Source organism: Lissotriton helveticus, chromosome 6 (genome assembly GCF_964261635.1).
Source record: "Lissotriton helveticus chromosome 6, aLisHel1.1, whole genome shotgun sequence".
Classification (NCBI taxonomy): domain Eukaryota; kingdom Metazoa; phylum Chordata; class Amphibia; order Caudata; family Salamandridae; genus Lissotriton; species Lissotriton helveticus.
The window spans coordinates 820372883-820394290 of record NC_136067.1 but is presented as its reverse complement, the minus strand read 5'-3'; positions in this window follow the sequence as shown (position 1 = coordinate 820394290).

Genomic DNA, 21408 nt, shown 5'->3' with positions numbered 1-21408 from the left:
GTATGCCCAGACGTGGGTCCTGGGCTCACTGTGCCACTGGAATCAAGCTATCCTGGCTGAAGAGGGGTAAAACCCTGAAACCGGTCCTAGGATACTTGTTTTCGGTCCAGGGAGGACCTCGCTTGGCAATTCGGGCTGGACTGTTCCTATGAGGCACAGGGTCAAGACTGATTTGCATATGGCCAGGTCTAAACTGGGGTGGCATGGTGAGCAAAAGAATGATGGATTTAACCCAGATCTCTTGACTGGGGTGAATGTTTTGATTTGTTCTGCATTCCGTCCATCAATTGTGCCAGGTATGGTCAGACGTGGGGCCTGGGCTCACTGTGCCACTGGAATCAAGCTATCCTGGTTGAAGAGGGGTGAAACCCCGAAACCGGCAATGCACTCTAGCTCACTCTACTCCGCACCACTACACTCTTATCCACTCTGCCCTACATCACTCCAGTCTAGGCCACTCCACTCTACTCTGCACCACTGCACTCTAGCACACTCCACCCTATGCCACTCTACCTGCAACACTGCACTCTATACCACTGCACTCTACACCAATGCATTCTCCTCTGTCCCACTCTATGCCAGGGCACTGTACGCCACTACATTATGCCACTGCACTCTACCTTTCAACACACCACTCCACTCTGCACCACTCCACGTCATATCACTCTACTCTATGCCATTGCATGCCACACCACTAGAATCCACTCTTCTCCACTCCACTCTACGCCACTGCACTCTACACCACTGCAATCTACGTTGCACCACACTAGTCTGCTCTGCATCACTTTACTCTATTCAACTCTACTCTAATCCACTGCACTCTACACCAGTACACACTACACCGCTTTACTACAAACCAATGCACTCAACGCCCCTGCACTCCATGCCAACTACTCTGCACCATTGACACCTATGCCACTATACTCTACTCTGCAACACTATACTCTATGCCCCTGCATGCTCCACCACTCTAAACAATTGGGCTCTAGGCCACTGCACTCTACTCCACTCTATTCTATTCTGCACCCCTGTATTATACACCGCTGCTCTCTACACCACTGTACTCTGCACCACTCTACCCTGTCTCTGCACTCTAAGCCAATGCATTCTATGCCAATGCACTCTACACCACTGGACTCTATGACACTTTTTCTCTGCAACACTGCACTCTCCACAACTGAACTCTAAGCCATTCTACGATGCACCATTGAACTCTAGGGCACTACACTCTTCCCTGCACAGCTCAACTCTTTGCCACATAACTGCACTCTACACCAATGCATTCTACGCCACTCTACTCTGCATCACTCCACTCTATGCCACTGCACTCTCAGACACTCTATTCTATGCCACTCTACACCTCTGCACTCTACCCTGCACCACTCCACTATACCCTGCACCACTCCACTCTATGTCACTTCACTCTACTCTGAAACAATCTACTCCATGCTACTGCACTCTACTCCACTGCATTCTATGCCACTCTACACCATTTCACTTCACATCACTGCAATCTATGCTGCGCCATTCCACTCTACTCTGCACCACTCTGTTGTACACCACTGCAATCTATGACACTCTATGTCACTGTATTCTACACCACTGCAATCTATGCCTATTTACTCTGCACTACTGTATTTTATGCCACTCCACTCTAGGCCACTCTACTCCACTCTACAGCACTCTACTCTATGATACTAAACTCTGCAAAACTCCACTCTATGAGGCTCTACTCCTTAAACTCTACTCCACTTTGACACTCTATTCCACTCCACTCTACAACACTCTACACTTCTCTGTGCCCCTCTACAACATCCCTCCACTCTGCAACACTCCACACAACTCTTTCTATGCCAGTCCATGCCACTTTACTCCACTCTATTCTATGACAACCACTTCACTCTATTCCCCTCCACTATTCCAGTCTATGCCACTCCACTCCACTCTATGCCACTGCACGCCACTCTTTGCCATTCCTCTCTACAACACTCTGCTCCACTCCACGCCACTCCACTCTATAACACTCTACTCAACTCTGCCATTCCACTCAACTACACTACTCCATTCTATGCCACTATATGAGAATCTACTCTGCTCTACGCCACTCTATAATACTCTCCTCCACTCTATGCAAAACTCTTTATGACACTCCACTTTGCTCTTTGCCACCCCATGACAATCTATGCCACTCTACTCTACCACACTCTATTCCACTCTATGACACTCCACTCTACCAAACTCCACTCCATGACACTTTATTTTACTCCTCGCTACTCCCCTCCACTGTACGACACTCTATGAAACTCCATGCCACTCCACTCCATGATGCTCATCTCCACGACACTCTACGTCATTCCACTCTACGACACTTTTCTCCCTCCATGATACTCCATAACACTATACCCCACTCCACACCACTCAATGACACTCCACTAAACTCCACTCAACTCTACTTGATGCCACTCCACTCCATAACTCTCCACTCTACTCCAAGACACTCCACTTTACAACACTCCGCTCCATGCCACTCTCTTTTACACCACTGACTTTCAGAGATGCTGTATAGAAGCCACACTGGCGTACAACATGGCTGAAACATATTGGCAAAGCCAATAGCTCTTCTGTAAGCAAGATGTATTGGCTTTGCCAATGCTTGTTTAAGTTTACTTGGTTAATGTTAGAGAAACCTAACATGGACCAAGTAAGTCAGTGGCTTAACACAAAATGGCACCCCACTGCCCTAGCAGCAAAAAAGACAATTTGAGCCAGAATAACAAAGGTAAACTTACACTTTTTTTGTAAGTTTACTACATTTTGGTTTTCACAAACTACGTGCAGAGTTTCACAACTCCGCACTCCCTATACTTATGTATGCGGAATTCTTCACACCTGGAGACTCTGCAAATGGGGCAGGGAACTCGGCATAAAACTCCGCAAGTAGTTTGTGAATACCAAAAAGTAGTAAATTTACATGAAAATGTAAGTTTACATTTGACAATAAAGCCCTTTGAATACTGGAATTTTAAATCAATAGTTCTAATAGCAGATACAAAAACTACAAATCCCAGAAGGCAATGCGCAGCTGGGTAAAAAGCAGCAATAGTCTCATAGTGTCACATATGCCACTTTATAATTTGAGAGCTATGCTACACTTCTTAAAATTCATTGGTGAGGTGCCCATGACATTCTAGCCACCTGCTGGCTAGTAGACTAACATCCACTTTGGAGATATTCCAATGAGTGATAGAGCTTTGCCAAGATGTCAATAGCAGAGGCTGATTTTGCCCATGTAGTTCTTGGTTACTGAGTGCAGTTCCTCTTGTGGAACCCCTGAACAGACAGAACAGTTCACTAAAACTTAAATATGCAGAAGCAGATTTTCAAGCCCCTTGCGCCACTTTTGCGTCACTTTTAACATGGGAAAAGTGATGCAAAAGTGGCGCAAGGGGCTTGTAAATAAGCCTTGCAGTGTTTAATTTGAGCTGTTTGTTGCAGGTTTCTTCATCAAACTTTGACCCAGACCAAGTGAGAGAAAAACACAAAAGGAGGAAAGAAGGAAGAAGAGAAAGACAGAAAAAAGAAGGTAGGAATGAAAAAGAACGTGAAAAAGTGAGATAAGGAGGCAGGAAGTGTCTGGAGGTGGAATCAAGACTTACCATCTTTGGTATTCAGCACCCCTGACATTCGATAGCGCCAAAAGTGGGCTTCTGAGCACAACGTTGTGCACCATCATTTATCATTTTACAAATAAAGCACTGTAAATATTGCTCCTGATTAACTCGCAGGGAATTGTTCACTCAAGGCACATCTTTCTGTCACAGTCGTTATTATCTGAGTGCTAGGCTGACTTAATACCGACAAGTAGCAACTGGGATGTTTTTTGTTTCTCACACTGATCCCCCCTACAGCTTGGATTCCCATGGGCTCATTAGGGAGCAGCTCGGAGCCGTTGCTGGGCACATGCTCCACACAAACAACACGGGAGGCTTCTGGGACATGCACGTACTCGAAACTGTCTGCTGTAACCTCGGATGTATCTCTTCTTGAGTGACAGCGCTGACGGAGAATACTCTTTAAAGTATATCTTGAGCAACGTTTGAAATCCAATAGCCACCACCCTCGAAGCCTTTTGCACTGAAGCTTTTTTTCTTCTTAAAGATCAGGAAACATTGTATCTATCAACAAAACACCCCTCTCAGACTATCCCTCCCTCTGGCGTAAATACATAGAAATGCAGGCCCATAAGACAAGTTCTTTAGCACCTCTGGGGTAATAACTGTGCACAATTACAGCACCCTCTGTAGGATCCTGCCCTGTTGTTTGCGTTTCTTCGGTGTATTTCGCGCTCTGGTTTCTGGTCCCACCGTGATTTGGGAATTGGGGTGCGTCTATTATAAGTAGGGCTCCCGGTTTTATGGTATTTATTTTTTTCACATTTCCATCTTTATTTATCCATATTTATTTTTTGTCAACTTTCAGGTAGATTCATCAAGCATTTTTGCGAGCGCAAACGGTGCGAATCGCAAAATTCGGCCGTTTGCGCCCGCAAAAATGGCAATTGAGATTCATCAATGGTTCATGAACTCGCAATTTGAAAAATCGCAAATAATTGCGATTTATCAAATTGCGATCGCATTTAAGGAATCTCAATTTGAGATTCCTTAAATGCTATTCATGAGCCTTTTAAAAATTGCGAATTCGCAATATCTGGCCGCTATTTACCGCGAAGTCTGACTTCGTGGTAAATAGCGAATACTTAGAAAAATGCACTTTAGTGCATTTTTCTAAGTTGTATGTTACACACACACATGTCCATTGGACATGTGTGTGCGCAACATCAGGCTACATTTACATTTCAGGGGTGCTACAGGGTGTCCTTTGGACACCCCTGGCACCCTTGAAATCGCATCCTTATTTGAGATTAGCAAATTGCTAATCGCAAATAAGGAATAACTCCCCATTCATTCCTATGGGCCTTTTAATAGCGATTCCTGAATAATCGCTATTAAGGACTCGCAAAACATTACAATGATGAATCTGGGGGCATATCTGTATTTTTCCATTTTACTATGGGTTTTTTTTTAAAGAAAAATAAAGCAGAAACTGGTATATTTCCACATTTATTTAACCAATAAATATGCAGTCATGCTTGACTGCCTGCAAGGTTTCAGTGATATTTATTTATTTATAAAGTTTTATATATGTTAAGATATGAACAGCCCCAGAAGATAAATCAATGCACTTATATGAACATATGTGCATTTCACTTTCAGCTTTCTAATGCTGTTTAAGCCTCTTTTCTAAAAGTCCTTTCTTTTTTAATCCCCTTCCTTAACAATCCATATAGTTATTGGCCTGGTAGGTAGTCATGGCAAAGTGTATTTAGAATCACTTACAAAGCACCCAATTTCCATTTTTATTCACATACAGAAAAGAAAAGAAATGTTTTTCTGTCTGTATTTATCTGTAAAAATCAGTAAAAACGGAAAACAGGGACCCTTACTTATAAGAGAGCGAGAGTGTGCTATCTAAACTTCACTCAATGGCACACGCAGAACAGCCCATTACTTTCGACTGTGGTGGTAACACTTAGCCAGCCTCTGTGAACATGGGAGACGAGAGTGTATCAAAAAGAAACACCAAGGCTCAATTAACCTCTCAGATCTTTACGAGCATTTTGTGAACTGTTTTTTCCTTACACTTTCACTTTTGTGTCTTGGAAAAAATAATATGACTCACTGGAAAAGCTGTAAACTTTTTAAACCTTCTTATCAGGACAATAAGTTGAAAAATCTAGGGGTTTTCCTTGACAGCTTTGCTTTAAGAGAAAGTTGTCATTTTGCAAAGGCAAAAAGCTATCGTTCCAGTGGTTGGTTTGTTTAGCCATGTTATGTAGAGGGCCGTGGTTTATTTAACATTAACAGATGTTTTCATTTGCTTTTGATTTATTTTATTCTATTCCATTAATTGTTTCAAGGTGCTACCGCCAGTGAAAAGGAACTTATTAGGCAAGAAGAGCGTCTAGAGGGTTCAAGGAGTAGGCGTATCTATTGGGGTTTTGTGACAGTAGTCAAAGTAGGTTACTCTAGATAAGACTAGTAACTTTAGTGCAGACTAAAAGCACACTGGAGACGTGTGAGCGTGTGTAGAGCAGCAATCACATGTCATCTACCTGCTTGCGCAGCTTCCCTGTACCTAGAAGAGTAAGTCAAACATTGGAGAATGCTGTTATCTAATTTTTACATTGAGTGATACATTTACAAGTGCAGCCATTTTACTTTCTATAAGCTTTAATTCCTCCTGTGTTTATGTGGTTTATTAAACATTCCGCTTAGAGAAAATATCAATATCTACAAAGGAAATTCCTTCTCGATTTCAGAATGTTCTTTAGTTGTCAGAACGATTTAGCTTTCCAAGTAAACTCATGATCGTTCAGCCACACACATTTGGGAAATTAAGTGTCTACCACTTAATTGTTGTTAAATATTCTTCCCTGCTTTAAAAAGCTCGTGGAATGACAAATTCAGAAGGCTTGACATAGAGGCATTCAGTAATCGTACTGCCCATCAAAATTGTGGAATTCCTGTTTGTCCACTTGTGCCTATTCCAATGCCAGGGGAACACAGCCTTCCACATATTGGAACTGCTGCTGGTTGTGCCATAAGGAAGGCCATTGGATGAGTGTGCAAGCCGCCACTAACCAGCAGCTGTCTTTAATGGAGCCCTCTCCAAATGTCCCTGCCATGTTGAGAGAAAACCTTGACCAAGTCAGGGACGCTTCTATTGTGGGTATTGTAAACGCACCCAACTTTAGGGTTATATTTTGTGAAATCAGTTTCACAAAGCCAGTTAGACATTGTGGAAACTGTCATCCCACACTTCCCCCCCCCCCCATACACTCCAAAGCTGAAATTAGGGGAAACTCCCCTCTTCTGGAATTGCAGAGGTGCTTTCCACAGCAGCTCCTGGTCAGCTCAGCCAATATTCTTAAGACGAGGCTTGTAGTGTACAAATTACTTTAAATGAACTCAATTTGCTTGCAAATATTTATGGAAAAATGAAAAGTTTTTTAAAAAGAACCGAAATGAAGAAAACAAACCAATTGTACTATTAAGATCAGAATGGTATGCAGGAAGTGAAAATCCCCTCAGAAATGGTCAGATCTCGATTTCTATATACGGCAAGGAGATACCAGGAAGTAAATGGACCACGTGCATTCCTGATCGCATGTTATTTGTGATGACTATTCAAATAAATAAATAAATAAATATATATATATATATATATATATATATATATATATATATATATATATATATATATATATATATATATATATATATATATAGAGTTAGGATTGTTTTCCATAGGGAAATCGCAACATTCTATTGGGAATAACTTTGGCGCCGGTTGAGGAATCTTCCTGAAATTTTCCTTAACTTTGCCTCGCGGCGCTCCGCTCCTTCCCTGAAAGTTTGGGGGGGATTCGTCAAGCGGGGGCCGAGATAAAAGGGGGGGTCCCAAAACGTGTTTTCCCCATGTTCATTTCCATAGGGCGGTTGGACTCACTTTTAGCCCGAACGGCTGAATGGTTTTCCACCAAACTTGGCAAAATTGTAGGGACTGGTTGCCCGATGTGCCTTTGCTATGTCTCAAGATATGTGCTCCAGTGGTTTTTATGAAAATTAACTTTGAAAAAATATATATTGGGCTACATTGGGCTATATATATGTTAGAGCCCAAATGTAGCCCAATGTAGCCCAAAGATGGCCACCAGAGACAAAAAAAAGCAAATGTAGCCCAAATATCAGCCAGATGTAGCCCAACTATAGCCCAATGACAGAATGTCCCAGAGTGTTCTAAAGAACAACTAGAGCGCTAACAGTCTTACTTATGACAAAAGTATGGCACACCTGAAGTCATCTTGATTGGAATAAAATATCAAGCATCATACTGACGATTTATTTTATAATACACAAACTCTCTCCCTTAACACGCACATTTACCTATCTACAGGTAGCAATATGTTAAGAACATGTAATACATGGTGTTGCGAATATGTATATAAATATGTATATATGTATATATTTACCATTACAAGATGGCGTGCACTGGGAGGATTGTAGTCCTCTGTTGATGTCGACTGAGAGGCGTAACCTTTGTACGAAATGACCTATATTAAGTGTACCGGTTTTTTCATGTGTAAACACACTGACGAAGGCCTAGTGCTGAAACGCGTCTGTGGCGTACTTGTAGTTAATAAACTACCGTGTGAGCAAGATACCCCCGAGTGCTGTCATTTCTTTCCCGGGACCCTGGGATGTTGAAGAGCGCAATGTTTTAGCGACGTCCTTCAAGCCGCTGACAGCACCCGCCCATGAGTGCACAGGAAGTCTGAAGGAAACGGAGCGACAAACTTGTTTGTTTCCTGAGCACCGCCCGACCGCCAGCAGGAGTGTCTATTGCGAAAGGTCTACCCCCGCCTCGGAAAGTACGAGTGGATTCCTGGAGGATACCGGCGTGCTGCAGGTTCCCCCGTTGGGGTCTAACGGAAAACGGAGACGGGTAAGAAGACCGCCGCTTGACTTGATTTTTCCTGCCTACTTACGTGAACATTCACATGAGGGAGCGGACATTTGGGCAGAGCGTCAGGGGGCTACTCTTCTCACACGGCTACGCAAGTGCAGCCTACAACCCACTGCGCATGCTTCAAGTGTAACAAGCAGCGCAGTAGGTAAACCGGGACAATGTTCTCAGAAACGGAACGCCGCACAGCGGCTAAAGACATGTTTAAGCAACGCGAAAGGCGCGAGAGAGCTAACGAGGAAGTGCCAGTCACAGATCCACAGAAAGTGAAGATTAACGAGATGATGCTCAAGCTTGAGCGGGTACATGAACGTGAGACCCGCAAATGGTGGGAAGCCACTAGCCTCACTAGCTATGTTGAAGAGAAAAGAGTACCGCGGGGGCTAAGGGTACATACCGTACCGTCGTATGAGAACCCTGACCCTCAGCTGCTCACTGACTGGGAGCTACACACAGCGACTTATACGGAGGGAACTCTTAAGATTCTGATTAAGTATGCGTGGAGCGACCGGGAGAAGGCGTTGGAGGAAATAAAGAATCTGGAAGATAAACTTGAGGAAGAATCCGATAAAGAGCTAGTATTAAAACTTAAAGCTGATATGAAGATCCGCCTCACAAAATACGAACAGAAGATACGCATGAGGAAACAGGAAAAATACGAAAGAGACCAAGATGACTATCAGCAAGGACGCATTCTTACGTATGCTAAGAAATACGATGCATCGCGTCAAGCTCTGCAATCCAGAACCACCCCAACACCTGAAGTAGCCACGTCTGAATCCGACGTGACGGAGAACGAATCAGGGGATGAGCAACAAGCCACAAGGCCGCTGACAGCGCGACAGAAATCGCGCTCAACCGAGCCAAGTGGTAGTGGGAAGACTCCTTTTCACCAAGAATACGACGTCATCAAGGGTGCTTGGCTAAGAGGCGGCAAAACAAAACCACCGGACATGGCGGAGAAATCACAAAAACCAACCAAAAAAAGAGGCGGACAAGGAGAGGAGGTGGCGGCAGACGGTGGGGGAAAAGGAAGGGGCAGAACCAAGCCCAGCAATTGGAGCAATCGGACACGAGGCAACAAGAAGTAAGTCAGATAGCAGAGACCACCAGGCAAAATCTTACGGTGGTGAACCTGACAGAAAAAATCCTAACTGACACTGAAATCAACTTATTGAGCCTCGGCCTTACCTTCTGCCCAAGCACTCCACTCGAATATACCCAAACGAGGATAGACCTCTTCAGATTCACACGCAAGCTAAAGCTACATAAATATTTCAAGCTGCGGCCCCACCTGAAAGAAAGAAGCGGAATTGGGACCAGAATAACGGCAACAGATGCCCTCGTGGGCAGAGATATGGAAGCTTTAGAGGCTCTAGAAAACCTGCGTGAAGAGGGCAACATACAGGATACATCTGAGACCTCGGATAGAGGACAAAGAGCACTCGCATTGGGTATTCAACAAGACCGGGAAGAGAGTGGGTACAAACCCCAATCTATATTCATTCCACAGATGCCTTGGGACTCCATAGACGCCTTTTCTGAAGCCATGACCCAAGATCTGATGCGGTACAGGAAAGGTAATCATCCTATACAGCATAACATCACAGAGCAACAAAAAAAAGGCCCTACAAAATCTTATGAAGGATGAACAAATCATCATTAAACCTTCAGACAAAGGGGGCAATGTCGTGATTCTCACTAGGGAGTACTATAGACTTGAAGCATTGCGCCAACTATCTGATACCAAGTTCTATGTAAAGTGCACCAACGAGGTATACTTGGAGAGTATCCGGAATTATGATAAATTGATAGGGAAATGGCATAACCAAAATATGCTGAGTAAAGATGAATTTCTCTACCTCCGGACATCTCAACCCCTCACACCTACCTTCTACCATCTGCCAAAACTTCATAAGGATAACTTGCATCCTCCAGGCCGTCCTATCGTGTCATCGATTGGCAGCCTTACTGAAAGCATGTCCCGACTGATTGACAAATTTTTGTTTCCCTTGGTTCTGACATTGCCCTCTTATGTACGGGACACCAAGGATTTCCTGAATTCTATAAGGAATGTGAATTGGGACAAGGACTGTCTGCTAATAGTACTTGACATTACAAGCCTATACACCGTCATTGATCACCGACAGGGCCTCGAAGCTGTTCAACACTTTCTGAACTTGAGACAACTGAGGTTTACAACCCACAATGATATGATCATCGAGTTCATCGAGTTTTGTTTGAACAATAATATATTTTTATTCGAGGACCAACTGTTTAGACAGGTGTCTGGGACGGCGATGGGTACTTGCTTCGCTCCCAGCTACGCGAAGCTTTTCGTCGGCTGGTGGGAGGAGCAGGTACCCAGGAGCTGCATGGTGGATGGAGTGGAGGGTAAAACAGAAGGTTGGTACAGATATATAGATGATCTGTTTATTGTATGGCGGGGCTCCTTAGAAACAGCACAAGCCTTCATTAATCAACTGAATGAGAATACTTACAGTTTACACTTTTCGGGGACTGTAAGTAATTCATCTGCAGAATATCTAGACCTGAAAGTGTTTGCAGAAGACCATCAGATCCACACGGCTCTACATAGAAAATCAACTGTAGGCAACTCCACCCTTTTTGCCAGCAGTAGCCACCCCCCTCAATTAATCAAGAGCATTCCTTACGGGGAGTTACTCCGGCTCCGTAGGAATTGCTCAAGATTGGAGGACTTTGATAAGGCAGCACATGATTGTGTGAAAAGATTTGAAGTGAGAGGGTATGGGAAGTCCATTCTGAGTAACACCTTAAAGAGAGTAAGGGCTATCCCTAGAGACTCCCTAATCACCTCGAAATCTGCCATCAAGGAAAGGGAAGATGAGAAAGGGAAATTCAGACTCATAACTCCCTTCTCGGCTGGAGCACAGGACCTTAGGTCAATGATGCGTAAAAATTGGCATATTCTCACTACTGACAGCATCATCAAAGATGACTTACCAACCCACCCGCTTATAACATTCAACAAAACCAGATCCCTTCGAGATTATCTAGTGACCAGCCACTTAGAAAAACCACTCCCGAAAAGTAACACCTTAAAATCGATGAGTGGATTCTTTCCCTGCGGAAAATGTAAAGCGTGTGCTGGAAGCAGGAGAGTTCTTGCAGTGGAGAACGTAGAGACAGGCAAGAAACTGTATATAAAACAGTTTATAACTTGTAGCACTCCCCTAGCAGTGTATTGTTTGGTTTGCCCCTGTGGCCTCCGCTACATAGGGAGCACTATTAACATGCTCAAGTTGCGGATCCTGGAACACCTAAGGGCCATTGACAAGGCCGATCAGGCATATCCGGTCGCCCGGCACTTTGCCGAAAAACACAACAGGGATCGCAGCCAGCTTCAGTATTTTGGGCTTGATACCATCAAAACCAATGCTAGAGGGGGTGACCAATTGCGATGTCTCCGTAGGCTGGAGTCACGCTACATTATAGACCTCTCCACTAAGTGGCCGAAAGGGATGAATAGCGGGGAAGAAATGGTTTTCCATCTAGGCAAACCGTAATCATATTACCATCAAGTCAATATGTACTCTGTTCTGATGGATCTGTTCTGTATTATGAGATCTAATTCTGTATGTATAGCACTGTATATATTGTCACTTGGTTATATGGGGGTGTATATAAAGTCTATGTGGTTATATATCTATATGAGGAGATAATTAAGATGAATTGAGAAAACTTCAATCCCGCTAGTAGACTCACTGTCCCCACCCGGTGGGTGGGATGGAACAAATTTTACATACATACCCTTCCTGTTATAACAAGTGGCGATTCAATGGATCAAGGGGCTCTTTGATTCAACTGAGATATGCTAGATTGACATTAACTGGATAGTCTTTAGTGGCATATCCATGCAGCCTTTTTGCACCTCGCGCTTTCTGCTAGTTGCTTAAACATGGGTACATCTGAGCAATTATAGTGTAAATATTATGTACATAGGTTGTGTATAGCAGGCCACCTCTCACTAGTTTAAGAGGACCATTGCCGATCCACGGCTATATCAAGCATCATACTGACGATTTATTTTATAATACACAAACTCTCTCCCTTAACACGCACATTTACCTATCTACAGGTAGCAATATGTTAAGAACATGTAATACATGGTGTTGCGAATATGTATATAAATATGTATATATGTATATATTTACCATTACAAGATGGCGTGCACTGGGAGGATTGTAGTCCTCTGTTGATGTCGACTGAGAGGCGTAACCTTTGTACGAAATTACCTATATTAAGTGTACCGGTTTTTTCATGTGTAAACACACTGACGAAGGCCTAGTGCTGAAACGCGTCTGTGGCATACTTGTAGTTAATAAACTACCGTGTGAGCAAGATACCCCCGAGTGCTGTCATTTCTTTCCCGGGACCCTGGGATGGTGAAGAGCGCAATATATATATATATATATATATATATTACCTACTGGCGGTCGCCAGTAGGTATATATAGTTAGGATTTTTTCTCTATGGGTTTTTTGAAAATTCTATGTCTAATAACTTTGGCGTTTGTGGACGGAATCGGCTGAAATTTTCAGGAAAATGGCACATTTTGTTTCTGAGCAGCCCTTGAAAATTTGGGGGGGGTTCGTCCAGTGGGGGCCGAGAAAAAAGGGGGGTCCCAAAACGTGTTTTTAACATTGAGTTTTCCATAGGGCGGTTGGCCTCACTTTTAGCCCGAACGGCTGAATGGATTTGCACGAAACTTGGCAAAATTGTAGGGACTGGTAGCCCGATGTGCCTTTTGTAGGTCTCAATATATGTGCTCCAGTGGATTTTGAGAAATTAACGTTTAAAAAAAGATATATATCTGTAACAGCGGACCGGTTAGCGCTCTGGTTCGCGGACTTTTCGCGCAACGGAGCTTTGCGAAGCGAAGCTGATTGGTTCTCCGGCGTCTGTCAACATTCCAAACAGTCCGTAGCGGCCGCCATCTTGTCTCTCGGTAGGATCGAGAGACAAGAGGAGGTCAAAACAAAGGGGGAAATAACTATAAGGGGGCATAGTAGATCCTCGCTGACCCCCTAGGTTTGATGTGGAGGTTTTAAAAGGGCCCCGCGGGGCAAAAAAAAATAATAATAATAATAATCGAACGGCTGAATGGATTTGCACGAAACTTGGCAAAATTGTAGGGACTGGTAGCCCGATGTGCCTTTGCTAGGTCTCAATATATGTGCTTCAGTGGATTTTGAGAAATTAACGTTCAAAAAAAGATATATATCTGTAACAGCGCACCGCTTCGCGTACTTTTCGCGTTACGGAGCTTTGCGAAGCGAAGCTGATTGGCTCTCCGGTGTCTGTAAACATTCCAAACAGTACGTAGCGGCCGCCATCTTGTCTCTCGGTAGGATCGAGAGACAAGAGGAGGCCAAAGCGAAGGGGCAAATGACCATAAGGGGGCATAGTAGATCCTCGCTGACCCCCTAGGTTTGATGTGGAGGTTTTAAAAGGGCCCCGCGGGGCAAAAAAAATAATAATAATAATAATCGAACGGCTGATGACCATAAGGGGGCATAGTAGATCCTCGCTGACCCCCTAGGTTTGATGTGGAGGTTTTAAAAGGGCCCCGCGGGGCAAAAAAAAATAATAATAATAATAATCGAACGGCTGAATGGATTTGCACGAAACTTGGTAAAATATTAGGGACTGGTAGCCCGATGTGCCTTTGCTATGTCTCAATATATGTGCTTCAGTGCATTTTGAGAAATTAACGTTCAAAAACAAGATATATATCTGTAACAGCGCTCCGCTTCGCGGAGATAAAATTATATGTGTATTACCTAGCTGTTGCTAACACCAGTTAGCGACGGCTAGTAGGAGATAGCGACCATCTTGGGTCCCACTTTGCATGTGAGTGATATTTATCACTAATGACATGCAAAGTGGGCATGCCAAGATGTTAGCGACTGGAAACAGTCGCTAACATCGCTATCTCCTATTATCAACTTTTGGAAATATTCGAGATAAGCGCGAATATCTCCAAAAAGTAACAGCTGCCCTGAGCAGTTCTTAGCCATGTTATCCAATGGGAGGTGGATAACATGGCTAAGAGCATTAGCTCGGTAATGCATGAATATCGCGGAGTTTTCAGCGACATTAATGCATTGCGCTCGTTTTTTATCGTATTTGCGATAAACCTTGATAATAGCAAGGTTTATCTGCGATAATTTCTGACGGTAAAAAAATCGTTGCTAAGCATCGTTAGGGATAAATATCGCTTAACCTTGGTAATATGCCCCAACGTCTGTTAACGTTCGATTCGAAGGAAATCAGGAATTGTTGAAAAACATTGTGTGCGCCATCTTGTCTTTTTTCAAATGCCACACTTTTGTCGTGCACGGCAGCCATTTTAGATGCCTTGACCAGATCCACTCTGTGAACGCTGTCGATCCTTAGCATGGCTCCCCACCCTCGCAAGCATCTCCCCCAGGCAGTGGTCACCCCCGCTCTCTGTTTTATGCATGGGTAATAAACCTCCCCCCATCTGCGCTGTTCTTCCCTGAGAATCACACCCTGTGCCCGCCCGACACCTCCCTTTCGCCCTATTCACTACCGCACCCTCTGACACTCCTTTTCCTCTGTGTCCGATTGTCCAGGCCGGTCCTAGGCTATCAGCTAGCCCTGCAGATGTAGTTTATGGCCACAGCTGTAAAGAATCACCCGTCTTCAAAGGAGTTATAGTAGATCAAGGCCCACACTCGATGAGATCCGTCACAGCAGAAGCGTTGCTATTATCTGAAAACCATTCTGTATTGTGATTGGGGAGGGGACCGAGCGTGAAGCGGAAGATTCCAGGGATGACTCTTTGTACATCAAAGTTTTTACAATTATGTGTCACATTAAAAATATATAGCACTCCGACAAAGTAGTAAGATTATAAAACTTTAATAATTTATAAATATATACAAGAAAACAAAAATAGTAATAACATATAAACATTTTTAGAGAAAAACAACGAAGTAGCGGTCGGCTGTGCGAATAGTCCCAACGCAGCACAACGTCCAGATTTCCGGCGTGGGGCGTCGCGAGGGGTGGGTGATCAGTAGCAAACTGTTGTGCGAATAGTTCCAAGGCAGCAGAACGCGCCGAAATCTAGATGACACAAAAGTGATGTCTAGTAAGTTGCCACCCAGCAAATAACGGCGTGGGGCGTCGCGGGGGGTGGGTCATCAGTAGCAAACTGTTGTGCGAATAGTTCCAAGGCAGCAGAACGATGGCACCAAGGTGATGTCCAGTAAGTTGCCGCACTGGTTTTGGTATCCTACAATGCTGCTCCGAATAACGGCGTGGGGCGCCCCGGGGGAGGCGGCGTGAACGGGCCTCTCCAGGTGGAGTCTCGTCTGTTGTAGTGGGGCGCCCCTTTACCGTTTCAGTTGCCATTCCGTCCGCTTTTGGTCCACTGTGTCAAAATCCGCCATTCAGCTGAGTTGCGCCCACTCTTGCGGTGCAGCGATAGGCGGCTGTCACAGGACTCTCAAAATGGCGGCAGGCTGTTTCCTTTTTGGGCCTGGTCCACTGAAATGGCCCTGGGACACCTTGGAAATCGGACGCTTGTCTGCTAGGTCTTGGACCCCATTCTCGAAAGCGTCCCCTCCGCCTTGAGAATTCATCAAAAGTTTTGGGGGCTCCGACTCCTGCAGGCTTCTGGTGGGGAGCGGCTGCCATGATTGCTCGCGGAATGACCACGACGGAGCCACGAGATGGTGGTGCTTTCATGCTGACGCCAGCTTCAGTCTGAAACATCCAGAAACAAGGTGGGGCTTTCATCGTTTGGGGGAAAAAAAAAGTTTTCATCCAATGAAAAGTGTTGTTTTTAGGTCATATGATCAAGCCTTCCATCATTAGGAAACCAAAAGTAAAATGAACCAATGAAAAGTTTTATAAACAAGTCACATGACCTGTTATGCGGCATAGGGTATAAAATGCGGAGAAAATACGTTGGCACGTGAGGCGGCGTCAGTAGCGGACCGATGTGCGAATAGGCCGAAGGCAATACAACGCGCCAAGATCCGGATGGCATCGAGGTGGTGTCATAGTTGAGAGTTCTGAGCAGCGGTTGTAACACTGTCTGAAGCTTATTTGCAGCTGCTGCAGCTTCACTACGCGCCAAGATCCGGATGGCACCGAGGTGGTGTGTAGGAAGTTGCCGCACTGGTGTGGCCATCCTACAATGCTGAAAGTCGGCGTGGGGCGCCCCGTTGGCCTGTGAGTTTGCGTCAGTAGCGGACCGATGTGCGAATAGGCCGAAGGCAGCACAACGCGCCAAGATCCGGATGGCACCGAGGTGGTGTCTAGTAAGTTGTCGCACTTCTGTGGCCATCCTACAATGTTGAAAGTCGGCGTGGGGCGCCCCGTTGGCCTGTGAGATGGTGTCAGTAGCGGACTGATGTGTGAATGGGGCCAAAGGCAGCGCAACAATATTTTCTACTATATTTCCGGTGTAGAAGAGACCACAAGGCGCTGAGATGCCAAGATCCGGATGGCACCGAGGTGGTGTCTTGCAAGTTGTGGTACTGGTGTGGCCATCCTACAATGCTGAAAGTCGGCGTGGGGCGCCCCGTTGGCCTGTGAGATGGCGTCAGTAGCGGACCGATGTGCGAATAGGCCGAAGGCAGCACAACAATATTTTCTGACTGACACCACAAGGCGCTGAGATGCCAAGATCCGGATGGCACCGAGGTGATGTCTAAGTTGCGGACTGATGTGCGAATGGGGCCAAAGGCAGCGTAACAATATTTTTTGTATGGAAGATACCACTAGGCGTTGAGATGCCAAGATTCGGATGGCACTGAGGTGATGTCTAGCAAGTTGGTGTGGTCATCCTACAATGCTGAAACTCGGCGTGGGTCACCCCATTAGCCTGTGAGATGGCGTCAGTAGCGGACCGATGTGCGAATAGGCCGAAGGCAGCACAACGCGCCAAGATCCGGATGTCACCGTGGTGGTTTCATAGTTGAGAGGCACTTCATCTGCAGTGGGGCGCCGAGATCCGGATGGCACCGAGGTGATGTCTAGCAAGTTGCTGTACTGGTGTGGTCATCCTACAATGCTGAAACTCGGCGTGGGTCGCCCCATTAGCCTGTGAGATGGCGTCAGTAGCGGACCGATGTGCGAATAGGCCGAAGGCAGCACAACGCGCCAAGATCCGGATGTCACCGTGGTGGTTTCATAGTTGAGAGGCACTTCATCTGCAGTGGGGCGCCGAGATCCGGATGGCACCGAGGTGATGTCTAGCAAGTTGCTGTACTGGTGTGGTCATCCTACAATGCTGAAACTCGGCGTGGGTCGCCCCATTAGCCTGTGAGATGGCGTCAGTAGCGGACCGATGTGCGAATAGGCCGAAGGCAGCACAACGCGCCAAGATCCGGATGTCACCGTGGTGGTTTCATAGTTGAGAGGCACTTCATCTGCAGTGGGGCGCCGAGATCCGGATGGCACCGAGGTGATGTCTAGCAAGTTGCTGTACTTGTGTGGTCATCCTACAATGCTGAAACTCGGCGTGGGTCGCCCCATTAGCCTGTGAGATAGCAGTTCTTTGGATTTGGGCCTGGCTCGTCTGCTGTAGTGGGGCGCCCCTTTACCGTTTCAGTTGCCATTCAGCTGAGTTTCGGCTGCTCTTGATGCTACAGCGACAGGCGGCTGCAACAGGACTCTCAAAATGGCGGCCTGTTCTTTGGATTTGGGCCTGGTCCACTAAAATGGCCCTGGGACACCTTAGAACTCGGACGCTCGATTTTTTTTTCCTTTCCTGTACATGCAAAAAAAGGTAAATGCCCGGTACGTTACACGCTTCATCTGCCACGATGAACTCTCTAGAGGAACCGAAAAAAAATATAGTTGTGGTAACTATACCATGCATTGTCATATGGAGAGGTGGCACCAATTAATTATAGTGCTGCATAAAAGAGATTTGGAGGAGAACCCCTGACCTGCTAGTACATTCATCAAAGAAGTGGCACTGAGAGCTTCAGAGGCAAGGGAAACGGTCCCAAATATTTAGAAGAACTTTGGAAAGATTAAAATGACATGTTTAGATTGTGGCAAATTTATTTCATGTGGACATCTGAGTGTTACTCTAATAAATACAGTATATGAACATCATCATAGTCGATGGTTGGTAGAGACATTTTGACTATATCCTGGACCTGCCCGTCCTCGCCCAAAATGGCGCCAGAATAAATGGGACTCGTAACTCCTTGTTGTGTACTGGTTGCAGAACCTTGAAATCACGAGATACGTATGCAGTTTTGAAGCACATGGCGGGCGGGGACGAGAATTGATTGAATATTTCGACATCCCTATTGATATTAAGTTCTGATGTGTTATTGATTACTGTACTGTTGAAAGTTCGAATTAACGTCACCCATGGTACTTGCCCGCAAATGTATATCTAGATAATTTTATTGTAACTGGCCCTGTCGTATTTTAATTATAAAATGTACGTCCACCGATTCCGTAACTGTTAGACACCTTAGTTCTTGCAACCTAATGGCCCGCCCGTTACGTTCCTCTACAGTGTAAATGTCTATTTATCATATACGATTACAGTTTGCTCCGTGGCCGGCCCACGTGGTTATAGGCTCGTATTTGTATAATGAAATTTTCACAATAAAGGTTTTTAAAAGAAAACATGGTAGTAGTATATACATTGGTAAAGTTTTTAATAATAGTCACTGTTTTAGAATCATTAAAAGGCAAGTGAAATAAAGCAGACCAATTACATGAAGGGTAAAAGGTATAATACGAAGGAACGCAGTAAAGATAAATGGTCAAGGGCTGTTGTGTTTTCTATTCCTGCAACATAAAGTGATCGATAAGAATCTCATATTCAGGCGTATCGGCGACTAAGACAGCAGGTCGACCCTCTTTTGCTCAACGGCTCCGTCATGGGACGAAGAAACGCTCTTTTTCTCGAAAAAAGAATATATTTTACTTGCAGGACAGTTGTAAAATTTCCGGGAAAGTACATTAGCCTGGAACATTATAACATATATTTAAGAAAAAATAATGTTCGGAAGTAATGAAAAGCGTAATTTTTAGGTCATATGACCAAGCCTTTCATCATTACAATAAGAAAAGTAAAATGAACCAATGAAAAGTTTTATTAACAAGTCACATGACTTGTTATGCTTACGTTACGCGCTGCGCGCCCCGGATGACTTCCGGATGCGCTAACGCGGCGCGTCATATGACGCATTACGCGACAACGCAGGTACAGAATATAGTCAAAATGTCTCCACCAACCAGCGGTCGGAACACAACCCCTTTCAGCAGGCTAAATAGTTCTGTTAAATGACAACAGAAGGGACAGGCAACAAGAACCATCAGTCAAAGAGGGGAGGGCTAGTTCTTCTCTACCGGGTTACATTGGGGCGCTACCGGAACTGATCGAATTGGTAGTCTACAGTGTTTCTGGATGTTTCAGACTGAAGCTGGGGTTAGCATGAGAGCAGCACCATTTCGTAGCTCCGTCGTGGTCATTCCGCAACCAATCATGGCAGCCGTTCTTTATCGTTATTTTGGGCGGGGTGGGTGGCGGAGCAGAGCTGTTTTGCAGCCATCATTGTGTGGAGTTCAGTTCATCTCACTAGTTTTGTATTTGTCATGAGGGGTTGTTCCTAATGTTTCTATTTTAGCGAGGTCAAAAAGAGATCCCATTAGTGGCCTACTGATTTTGCTCGATTCCTTTTCTTTTTTTTTACACGATTTTTCGTTATCTGCAAAGACTAAACAGAGTATTGCGACTCTGTGTTTGTTTGTAAATAGAGAATGAACCAAAGAGAACTAATTCTAAAACAGTAAATACTTGGATAACAATGAATCAAATGGAGAGAGAAGCAGGCACGACGGATTACAATGGGGGCAAAGACCTGCGTTAACTACCTTTCACTATCTGCAAAGAGAGAGTACTCCTAATAGAAATGAGGGGGGGGGGCACCATTCAAAGCAGATCAGTGTGCATAAACACGAAAATGTTTTCACTTACCACGTACTTGACATTCGACAGCTTATGATATTTGCTATTAAAAAACCATTGAAATTCACTGAAAAAACCATAGGTTATAGACCATATATAGTTAGGAATTAGCATTTACAAAACCTTGAAAATTCACTGAAAAAACCATAGGTTATAGACCATATATAGTTAGGAATTAGCATTTAAAAAACCTTATTTTACTCACACAAAACCATTGAAATTCCATATATAGTTAGTTGCACTAACTATATATCGCGCACCTGCAATCCACTGCTGATGATGTCACATATTACATCATTCATGACATGGTCAGTGACATCACTGATGACATCACTGATGACATCTCAAATGACATCACTGATGACATCACTGATGACAACATCCAGTGACTGTATGTTTCTGTAAAGTTAAAATGTGTCTTACATATTGAAGAATGAGTGGAAGTATAAGTGTCTGGACAAAGGATTTAGTAGGTGCATGACTGAATGCATGAGTGAGTGATTAAATGTGTCTCACTGAGTGCATGGGTTAGTGACTAAAGTGTCTTAATTTGTGCATCATTATGTCTGTTGTTCTGTAAACTGCTGCATGTTTTGATCAGTAGCTATATGATTAACTATATGGGTTACTGATTGATTGTCCAAGTATTTGTATGGGAGACTGAGTGTGTGTGTGGCTGGCTGGGAGGTGTGTGACTCTGTGCAGATCAATGTGTACTTGTATCAATGATTGTATAACAAGGTAAGTATGTGTTAGTATATGTTTGAAAATGTAAGGTGCTCTATGTTTAACTGTATAGA